This window comes from Nannospalax galili, unplaced genomic scaffold (assembly GCF_000622305.1).
Source record: "Nannospalax galili isolate Female #2095 unplaced genomic scaffold, S.galili_v1.0 scaffold1383, whole genome shotgun sequence".
In the NCBI taxonomy this organism is placed as follows: domain Eukaryota; kingdom Metazoa; phylum Chordata; class Mammalia; order Rodentia; family Spalacidae; genus Nannospalax; species Nannospalax galili.
This window is the reverse complement of record NW_008350357.1, coordinates 1,007,888-1,019,250: the sequence shown is the minus strand read 5'-3', so window position 1 is coordinate 1,019,250 and position 11,363 is coordinate 1,007,888. Positions and strand designations below refer to the sequence as shown.

The following is an 11,363-nucleotide window of genomic DNA, read 5'->3' as shown; positions in this document are numbered from 1 at the left end:
CTATTTTTACGGGCCAAGAAAGAAACAAAGCCACACCAACAATATAAACAGAACCAAGCCTCAAGTAAACAAAGGCAGACCAGAATCTCATGTAGGACAACCAACAAAAGAGATATGCCCAGTCCACAACACAAAAACAAAGAAAGTACCAAAAACCTAGATAATATTTCCCCACCAAAACCCAGCAGTATTACGAAAGTATATTACAATGAGAACCAGCCAGAGAACTCAAAATTTAAAAGAATCATAAACATAATCAAAGAATTCAAGGACTTTAAAGAACACACAAACAGCCCAAAAAACTCAGAGGATAAAGAACAAGCCCCTGACTGGCGCTCAAGAAAAACTATGGTTGTATGAAATGACAAAAAACAATGGCATGACAACAAATGAAATGACAAAAAAAAACAATTCCGGCTTGAAAAGCAAATTCACAAAAGAGACAGAAATGCTGAACTATACTCAAGACGAAACGAAGATGGAACTGAAAAGCAAAGGACTGGGTACCGGGACTGTACGTGCTGAGCTCCAGGCTGGCCCCGACTACAAAATGGCGGCAGAAAGGCTTCAATTGAAAAAGGCTCGAACCGATTTTTTTCAGACACTAAGGGCGGGGGAGGAGGCGCGCAGGAGCCGTGCGTGGTACCACACCGCCATCTAACGGCCAGAGAAACTGAAAACACCAGCCAGCGACGAGCCGCCAGCTCCCCGCCTGAATTCAGGTCCCTCGCGCTGGAGGCCGAGCCGCAGCAGCGCAGCACAGGGCGCTCTCCCACCCGCCAGTCCCCCACAGACGCCCCGGCAAGGACCCCCGCTCCACTCCCACAGAGGTGCTTTATTCGGGGCCACGAGGGAGCGGCCCTGGCCCATGAGCAGGCAGGCGCTCAGGCTACCCCAAAGGAAATGTTCCGGTGCGAGCGGTGGCGTTTGCTTTGAAGTCCAGAAGAGGCTGCTGAGGCCAGTTCGGGGTCTGGCCGCTCTCAGGCGGAAGGCGGGACTAGCAGAGGGCTTCGGCTCGGGGCGTGGGCACACAGCGCGGCGTCCTTTGCTCTTCCCGCCTCGCTCCCACTGCGTTCCCCTTCGGGGATCGGCTTCCAGAAGGGCAGGAAGACATCGGTCCTTTCCGCTGCGTCGGTTAGCCTGTTTCTTTGGTCGCTAGATGGCAGTAAAGCATCGTGGTTCCGCCAGACCGCCCTCCGCCCTCCGCCCTTTGTCTTTTGAAAAACTCGAAGCAGGAAGCGCTCCACCAAAGCCTTGGCGCCATTTTAGGCCAGAAGAGGGTGTCAGATCCTCTGGAACTGGAGTTACACGCAGTTGTTAGCCACCATGTGGGTGCTGGGATTCGAATCCTGGTCTTCTGCAAGAGCAGTCAGTGTTCTCGACCGCTGAGCCATCTCTCCAGTCCCCCCAAAATAAATCTTTTTTAAAAAAATTCTTAGAACTGGAAAACAAAGAGATAAAAATTTAAAACTATGAGTCGGAGCTGGAGCTGGGGAAGTAGCTGTTTGCCCAGCGTGCACAAAGCCCTGGGTTCGATCCCCATCACAGCATAAACCGGGCATGGTGGCACATGCCTTGTAATCCCAAATGGAATCAGAAGGATCAGAAGTTCAGGGTTAGGCCAGCAAGTTTGTTGGAGGCACTTCTGCACAGGCCTGACAGCTTGAGTTTGATCCGTATAGCCTTCAGTGTAAGCAGGAAGGAACCAACTCTCCGCAATTGTCCTCTGACCTCCCCACGTGTGCCATAGGACGTGTGTGCCTACATGCACACAGACAGACACGCACACACTTGTGCATGCATGCACACACACAATAAACAAATATTTCTTTAAAAGAGCAAGATCATGCCGGGCGTGGTGGCACACATCTTTAATCCCAGCACTTGGGAGGCAGAGGCAGGCGGAACTCTGTGAGTTCAAGGCCAGCCTGGTCTACATAGCAAGTTCCAGGTCAGCTGCAGCTACAGGGAGACCCCGCCTCAAAAAGACCAAAAATAAATAAATATAAAATATAATATAGTATAATATTGCGTTAGTTCCAGAATAAACACTTCTTTCCTCTTTAAGGTGGCAGTTGCGCTTTTGTGGCAACAATTGAAACTGTGTCTTCTCTTTTTCAGAGGAAAGGTGCATTTTCAAACTGCTCGGGTTCAAGTTGCCTAATGCAGTCAACATCTTTTCTTCAAACTCCAATTTTTACCATGAGTTACCCCGTCCTAAAAGTTGTTTGAAAAGACTGGAATTTCCTTCTCTTTAGCAATGGATGTTCTACAAGAGTGGAAACTAGCTAAGTGAGAAGGGAAGAGGGCTTTTCTCAGCAAAGAGGTCTGGACCCTCTCCCTTCGCAGGCTCCTGCAAGAGTTGAGTTTCTTGCCAGCTGCACCTTTATCTTCTCAGTGTTCGGTCCTCCTGCTACAGGTCATTGGTGTTCCCTTTTGGGAGTTCTTCATCTCATTGACAAAGTAATTTTAAAATGGCTGAGATGACTCTGGTTAAGAGCAGTGGCAGGTCCTGTTGAGGACCCAGGTTGGATCTCCAGGACCCAGGTTGGATCTCTAGCACCGACATGGCAGCTAACAACCGTCCCTAACTCCGGTTCCAGGGGATCTGATACCCTCCTCTGACCTTAGCCTGTATTGCATGTTACAGGTGCACTTACACGCATGTAGGCAGTACACTTGTTAGGGTTCGAGAATCGAGAATAATTCCCACAGATACCCAAAAAAGATTATACAAAAGTTTATTTTAGAATTTAAAGTGAAAAAAGGACAACAACCAAACGGCGGCTAGCCGGGCACAGACTTCAAGAGCCAAAGATGGAGTCTGGCCCGAACAATAGTAGGCAGGAGTTTTTATTGGGGCACTCCACAGAAACCGCGCGCGCCAAGCATTTTTTAAAATAATTGGATGTCCTCATATCCTGTGTACGGGGAAAGTCTTAATTGGGTGTCCCCATATCCTGTGTACAGGGAAAAGTCTTGATTGGTAGGGGCTGTCTTCAGGGCATTAACAGAAAGCTACTTGTCTGCGACCTGAACTAGAAGCAACTGCCTCAGGGGGCAGGAATTCCAGGGAAGGAAAAGTTTACCACATCATCAGTGCATTAGTTGTGCCCCCATCTCTTTAGCATGACTTAAGATGAACCTCCATTCACTTTAAGGTGGTCTTCTTCCGGCTTCTGTGGGCAGTGTACACATATGGTGCAATTACATGTGTATAGGCAAAACACTGATACACATAAAAATAAAAATAAATAAATTTTTTAAAAAGAAAGAGGACATGAAGTTGGAAGGAGGTCATTGGAGGATCTGGGAGAAGCTGAGGAGGATTGGAAAATATGCTCAAAGTACATTTTATACATGTGTGAAATTCTCAGAGAATAAACAAAAAGTGGTCAGGGTTCTTTTGGTTTTGTTGTTGTTTTTTAAAAAAGAGTTAGCTGGGGAGGGGAGATGGCTCAGTGGGTAAAGGCACAGCCCTGACAACCCATGTTGCATTCGTGGAACCCATGTAAAAAGTTGGATACTTGGTGAGCATCCATAATCTCAGCACTCTTAAGGCAAGATGGGAGGCAGAGTCAGAATCACCAGGAACCTTGCAGGCCAGCTAGCCTAGAGTGCTTGCAGAACAGCAGAAACAAGAGAGGCCCTGAGGCAAAAAGTGAGAACTGACTCCAGGGTCTTCTGACCTCCACAGGAGCAACATGGCCTGTGCTGCACCACCACCCCCAATTTTTTTTTTTTTTTTTGAAAAATAAATTTGAGGAATGAAAGAAATAGCAAGAAGCCAAGACCAGTCCAAAGAGTTTGAAGTTGAGGGATTCGGTATGCAGGTGCTGAGACTGTTGGTCATTGAGGCTAGAGGGAGCTGAAGGGCTTTCTTGGGAGAGGTACAATCTTGTTGAGACAGGTCAGGACAAATAGGGGGTCTGTCTGAATTGAGAACTTTTGTTTGGCGTTTTGTCAGACATGTTGAGAATGAATGAATGCCTGTGAGACCTGTGTGTTGTCTTTGAATTGGAGGTGTTTGAGAGAGGAAGATGTTCACTTTGTCCTACCTAATAGGAGGACGAAGTTGCATGGTGAAAGGGAACTCACAGGCACAGACTTTTACTTGTGGCCTTCGTACAAACAGGGGCTGACATCCGATGTCAAGATTGTGCCTTCAGCTGGCAAGCTAAGAGATGTGAGGAAACGACATTGCTATTTATATTTGGATAGAGAATGTTGGAAGGGGTGATTAAGTCGAACAAGATAGCTCATCTTAACCATCGATTATAAAACAGATGTTCTAAAACATAGTTGTAAAAAATAATCTAGACTAATTTTATAAATTATTCTATAAAAATAGCTGTGTGAGTTATCTCTGCTAAAGGATCACATTATATGCTATTATATAATTGATATTTAAAAAGTAACCCAAATTCAGAATTAGTTACAGAGTCTTTTCTCAGTGACATCCCAGATGATAAAAGTCTAAATGAACAAGTGCTAAAACCAGGTGATTTCGTCAACTGAAAGACACTATATCAAAGACTTCCTTCAGCTTGGACGAAGGGGATGCTGTCAGCTCCTTCAATCACTTCCTGTATTACAAAACTTCAAGAACGCTTGGATTCACGTTTCTTACCTCAAACTAGTGCCAACTGCTTCTGATGGCACGCCCCGTAGACTTCGGAAAAGCCGCTGATACTCATCTTCAAGGAAATCTACAATTATCTCAAAAGTGTGTGTGTGTGTATGTGTGTGTGTGTGCATGTGTGTGTGTGTGTGTGTGTAAGCAGAAGCTGTTTGCAGAAGGTAAGCCAAAACCAAGAAGGGCAGTCTGCACCTCAGGACAAGCCCACAGTGCTCAGAAACCTCAAACCTGCTGTGGGTTCTGGATTCCTCTGAGATAGTGATGCCTCTGGTGGACAGGTCAGGCATAGAGAAAGCCTGCTTTGTTACACCATGTGTGTTTCAGAGGGCATGAGACAGGAACCATATTTATAGCTAATGTGAATGAAAAGTGCCCAGAAAAACTGCATCTAAACAGCCACTTCTTGCCCACCTTTGATTCTGACCTAATGTCCTATGACTAACAGATAAAAACTTTTTGCAGTGTATTGACTTAAAGCCCTAGTTCCCACCAACTAAAGGCTGAATGTTATTGGATAGCATCTGAGGCCTATAACCTGCCTGCTTAATGTTTTCACCAATGTATTTGAGAAGTGTCTTGATTGATGGACTTTCTTTGTTCTTTTACTATAAAAACCATGAAATTGGTTCCACGTTGGAACATAAAATTTGAGATAACCGGAATCTGTGTTCCTGGGTGTCGGTCACTCAGATTTGGCTCAGGAATAAATTATCTCTTATGCCCTTCGAGGTGATAGTTGTGCTTTTGTGTCAACCCTAAAAACTGAGCTACTATGGGGACATCAGAGCCACAGGTCAGGGCGGTACACTTTGACCTGTCACAGCCCTAGGGTGACATAGTACCCAGAAAGGGAGTGTTAATGTAGCTAAACAAATATTAGCAGGCTTGGAGGCCATTGAGGACAGATCCCCCTCTCATAATCTGCTTTGGACCCCACCTTCCATTTCCATGGTGGTAACAAAGAAGAAACAGCTTTGCTTCTCCCTAACATTTTAAAATATTGTATATATCCCTTTGGTGGAGGTATCTGCACTTTTAAAGGAAAGGTCAGAATTCCAATCCTTTCAAACAACTTTTAGGACGGGGTAACTCATGGTAAAAATTGGAGTTTGAAGAAAAGATGTTGACTGCATTAGGCAACTTGAACCCGAGCAGTTTGAAAATGCACCTTTCCTCTGAAAAAGAGAAGACACAGTTTCAATTGTTGCCACAAAAGCGCAACTGCCACCTTAAAGAGGAAAGAAGTGTTTATTCTGGAACTAACGCAATATTATACTATATTATATTTTATATTTATTTATTTTTGGTCTTTTTGAGGCGGGGTCTCCCTGTAGCTGCAGCTGACCTGGAACTTGCTATGTAGACCAGGCTGGCCTTGAACTCACAGAGTTCCGCCTGCCTCTGCCTCCCAAGTGCTGGGATTAAAGGCATGTGCCACCACGCCCCGCCTATTTTTATTTATTTTTTAATCTATTTTTTTGTAGTAAAAAAGAGAACCAAGAAAGCCATATATCAAGACACTTTTCAAATCCCACTCAGAGAAGCAGAAACACAAATAGCTGGAGAACCAAGAGAGCCCAAGGGGGGAAATGCCAGCTTGGAGTCTAAGTGCAGTTTGCTTGGGACGCGAATTGTAACAGTATTTAAAATTTTTGTTTTGTTTTTTATTTAAAAGACTTCAACTGTCATAATTTGAATCAGCGTGTAAAGCAGGCCTAGACCCACAAGCCAGAAAAAGCAAGCCTGGGATCTCTGTGGGCTGTATGCCAGCCTGGTCTACACAGTGAGCTCACGGCCAGCTGGGGCTACAGGGAGACCCAGTCTCCATAGAAACAAAATAAATACCCCCCACCCCCACCCCATCCCCCATGAAACAGAAAGAAGGAAAGAAAGAAAATGAAGAGAGGAGAGGCAGAAAGAAAAAGAGGAAAGAAGAAAGAAAAAAAGAAAATGGCGCCAAGGCTTTGGTGGAGCGCTTCCTGCTTCGAGTTTTTCAAAAGACAAAGGGCGGAGGGCGGAGGGCGGTCTGGCGGAACCACGATGCTTTACTGCCATCTAGCGACCAAAGAAACAGGCTAACCGACGCAGCGGAAAGGACCGATGTCTTCCTGCCCTTCTGGAAGCCGATCCCCGAAGGGGAACGCAGTGGGAGCGAGGCGGGAAGAGCAAAGGACGCCGCGCTGTGTGCCCACGCCCCGAGCCGAAGCCCTCTGCTAGTCCCGCCTTCCGCCTGAGAGCGGCCAGACCCCGAACTGGCCTCAGCAGCCTCTTCTGGACTTCAAAGCAAACGCCACCGCTCGCACCGGAACATTTCCTTTGGGGTAGCCTGAGCGCCTGCCTGCTCATGGGCCAGGGCCGCTCCCTCGTGGCCCCGAATAAAGCACCTCTGTGGGAGTGGAGCGGGGGTCCTTGCCGGGGCGTCTGTGGGGGACTGGCGGGTGGGAGAGCGCCCTGTGCTGCGCTGCTGCGGCTCGGCCTCCAGCGCGAGGGACCTGAATTCAGGCGGGGAGCTGGCGGCTCGTCGCTGGCTGGTGTTTTCAGTTTCTCTGGCCGTTAGATGGCGGTGTGGTACCACGCACGGCTCCTGCGCGCCTCCTCCCCCGCCCTTAGTGTCTGAAAAAAATCGGTTCGAGCCTTTTTCAATTGAAGCCTTTCTGCCGCCATTTTGTAGTCGGGGCCAGCCTGGAGCTCAGCACGTACAGTCCCGGTACCCAGTCCTTTGCTTTTCAGTTCCATCTTCGTTTCGTCTTGAGTATAGTTCAGCATTTCTGTCTCTTTTGTGAATTTGCTTTTCAAGCCCCGAATTCTCTTTGACAGTTCATTCAGCCGTATATTCCTATTTTCTTGAACTTCAGTCATGAGTTTATTCTTTACCCTCTTTGACTTCTTTTGAGTTGTTTGTGTGTTCTTTAAAGTCATTGAATTCTTTGATGATGTTTATGATTGTTCCTTTAAAGTCTGTGTCCTGGGGATCCCTGGGTGCTTCTCATTGTAATATACTTTTGTAGGACTGGTGGCTTTTGGTGGGGACACACATTACCTCTGTTTTTGTGTTGTGGACTGGGCATATGACTTCTGTTGGTTGTGTGTCTGTTATGAAATTCTGATCTGCCTTTGTTTAGTTGAGGCTTGGTTCTGTTTATATTGTTGGTGTAGCTTGGTTACTTTCTAGTCGGGTAAGAATAGTTAGTTGGTCTGTGCTTCAGCTTTTCACTTTTGCTTTTTTATTGGTAGGACTGGATGGTTCAAACTGATTGGTGAAGAGCCCTCCAGCAGGCCAAAGGGCTCTGGGCTTAATAGAAGACTATGGGATCCAGTGGCTGGGTCCTGGAATAGTAGTCAGGAGCTCTCAGGCAAGAACTTCAGGAGGTTGCCTAGGGCCAAGGTGGGGTGGGGGACAGCATGGGGAGGGTTTAACTGGCTGGGCAGAGTAAGTATGGACCCTGAAGGAGGAGGATGTAGCTAATTTGGGTGCAGGAGGTTCAGGACCCAGTGGGAGGTGTCTGGTTTAGGAGGCTAGTCCAGAGGTCTCGGGTAGGAAGAACAGGAGCAAGCACCAGGCTAAGGCCAAAATGGGGCCAATGTGGGGAGAGAGAATATAGCTGGTCGGGGTGCAGGGGAATCGAGATGTACTGGCCATCAGTTTTAATAGTTTTATTAAGTATAGTAATCCAGGTAGGCAATTGATTTCTTTAGAGTTTTGAATTCATTGTTCCATGCTCTCTGGATTTGAATATCTTATGTCCTTTTTTCACCTCTAATTTTATTACTTTGAGTCTTCTCTCTGTTTCTTTTGGTTAGTTTACGTACAGATTTATCAGCATCTGGTTGATTCTTTGATTTGTGTTCCATTTCATTAATTTATACCCTGATCTTTATTTTTTTCCCCTTCAGTTGATTTTGATTTTGGCGCCTTCTTTTTTTTCTAAAGCCTTAAGTGCATCATTAAATTATTTATTTCAGGACTGATGTCACTGCATTCCATACATTTTTTTAGATGTGTTTCACTTTAATTCAATTCAAAAATTTTAAAATTTCCATCCTGATTTCTTCAATGACCCTTATGTCATTCAGTAGTGATCATTTAATCTTCACGAGTTTGCAAATTTTCTGTCATTTGTCTTCCTGTTGATTTCCAGAGTGATCAGATAGTGTATTAGTTTGCTTTTCTATTGCTGTGATAAAATACTATGATCAAAAGCAACTTGAAGGGTAAAGAGTTTATTTGGCTTACAGTTCATAGGGGGAACCAAGGCAGGAACTCTAGATGAGAAACTGCAGGCAGGATCTGAAGCAGTGGTCAAAGAGCAATTCTCTTGCTTGCTTGTTCAGGTTTGCTCAGCAACCTTCCTTATACAACCCAGGACAACCTGCCCAGGTTGGTACTTCTCAGAGTGGGATAGGCCCTGCTCCATCAATTAGCAATCAAGAGAATACCACACTGGTCATTCTGATGAAGGAAATTTTTCAGTTGAGATTTCCTCTTCCCAGTGTGTCAAGTTGGCAATTGAAGCTATGACAGATAGCATACAAGAAATTGATTCAACTTTTTTTGTATTTAAGATTTGCTTGTGTTCTAGCCTATGATTTATTTCAGAGACAGTTACGTGGGTTCTGAGAAAGATGTGCATTCTTCAGGGTTTGTGTGAAATGATATGTAGATGTCTGGTAAGGTCTATTAGCTTACACTGCCATATAATTTAGAATTTTTTAGCTCATTGTTTAGTTGGTATGAAGTGAACTTCATTCTTTGTAGGACTGATTTTTATCTGGTTTATTTTGACAGGTATTAAGAGAAAGAAAACCGCATGATTTCTGCTTTCCTTGCCTTATCATGCCTTTTTCCATCTTTTCAGTTTAAGGGTATGTTTGTTTTTAATAGTAAGATGGTTTTCTTTTCTATAATATTTTATTTATTAGTTTTATTATTTTTTTGTATTTTTTTGAAATTTTGTGTATTACATACAAAACATTGTAATCATCTTTATAACCCTCCCCCAGCCACACCCTCCCATAGGCCTCTTCATTGGTTTCCATGCATTCTGTCATTTGTATTAAGGCCAATAGTGTTGTTAGCGTACCCACACGTCCCTCTGTGTAAGTTCATCCACTGGTGTCTAGTCAGCCTATCTAGAGTCACTACTTTAAAGAAGATCACTTCTCCCTCATCCAGGAGTAACAGCTGTGAATAGTTCTTTGGCTAAGATTGGGGCCTACCATCCATTTCCACAGTTCTATGCTGGATCTTGTCAGTTTGAGTTTGCATGGGTCTTGTGCATGCTGACACCATTGCTGAAGATTCATATGAGCAAGGTCCCAGGATCCTGTAAACCCTTGTTTCCATCTGGTCGTGTACCTCCTCCCCTGGCTCTTTGATCTTCCCACCCCCTCTTCTACAATGATCCCTGAGTCCTGGGTGGGTGGAGTTTAATATAGGAATCATGTCCAAGGGCTCACACTCTACAGACTCATATTCTCTACACTTTGGCCATTTGTGGCCTTTGTGTTCATTGCCCTCTGTTGCATGAAGGGGCTTCATTACTGAGAATTGAGAGGTACATTAGTATTCTCTCAACCCCTTGTTCCACTATGTCCCTTGAGCCTTAGGTATAGAGGTTGCATTGTACATGTGCCACTTAGGCTTGGTGATTTCACAGACACTTATTCTCTGTGGGTGACCAGCTGTGGAACTTTTTAATAGTCTCTGTTGCAAAAAAGGCTTCTTGGATGAGTGGTGACTGGCATACCTGTCTGTAAATATAAGGATCCATATTTAGCATATTAGTAAGAAATTACATTTGTCTAGGGATGTGACAGCCTTAGGGTTTTCTCCAAAATCTGTGACCTCCCCAGCCATGTGTATTTGCCTATATTAAAAGTACCCACACATGAAGGCCTTCCCATTGAGTGGGCTTTAAGTCCAGTTAGGTAGCTCTTGACTATCCCCAGTATAAAAGTGCTGCTACAAGCACTCGGGAGGCAGAGGCAGGCGGATCTCTGTGAGTTCAAGGCCAGCCTGGTCTACATAGTGAGTTCCAGGACAGCTGGGGCTACAGGGAGACCCTGTCTCAAAAAGACCAAAAAAAAAAGTGCCACTACTGCACCAGTGTGATTTAATGTGTCAGTCTTTGTTGTGGTTATTAGGCCTTAAAGCTGGGGTTGGACCATTGATTGATGTTCTCCCTTTCCAGCTTGCATAGAGAGCTAGCCTTCAAGGAGGTGGCTTCCAGGTCAGTTCCAGCTCCATTGCTCCAAATCCTGTGTCTGAAGTATGTCCTGTCTTCAGCAATACAGTCTTACCTTCAAGTTCTGGAAGGCAATCAAGGATTGTGGCAATAGCCTGTGTAATTTTGGGAGTCTCTTGGACCACCCTGACCAACAGCTTGAATAAAGGATTCTCCTGTCTGGAACTTTTTCTTGTTATATAGCCTAAGCTAGACCCCTGGACACATGTAGAGATACTGCATTTTTCAGTAGGCTTTTGAACTTACACATTTCTTTCTGGTTTGTCACACCAGCTAAGCATTAATTTATTCTCTCTCTCTCTCTCTCTCTCTCTCTCTCTCTCTCTCTCCATAGCTAATCCTCCATCTTCCCTCCAGTTAAAGTACCCCCATTTTCTCCATTTCACCCTTGATAATACTAAGGTGGTGTTCTTAGAGGCAACAAATAGATGGATTCACGTTTTGTTATCCAGTCTGCTAGTCTATTTTGATTGAGGAAT

The 11,363-nt window shown here is 45.0% G+C and overlaps 1 long non-coding RNA gene across 1 annotated transcript; it reads left to right on the top strand.

The window, feature by feature from the left end:
- The first annotated feature begins 7,320 nt into the window (after positions 1–7,320).
- LOC115072809 lies at positions 7,321–10,878 on the top strand. Its single transcript, XR_003851826.1, has 3 exons — positions 7,321–7,346; positions 9,426–9,502; positions 10,831–10,878. It is a non-coding gene; the product is annotated as an uncharacterized LOC115072809 (long non-coding RNA).
- The last annotated feature ends 485 nt before the right edge of the window (positions 10,879–11,363 follow it).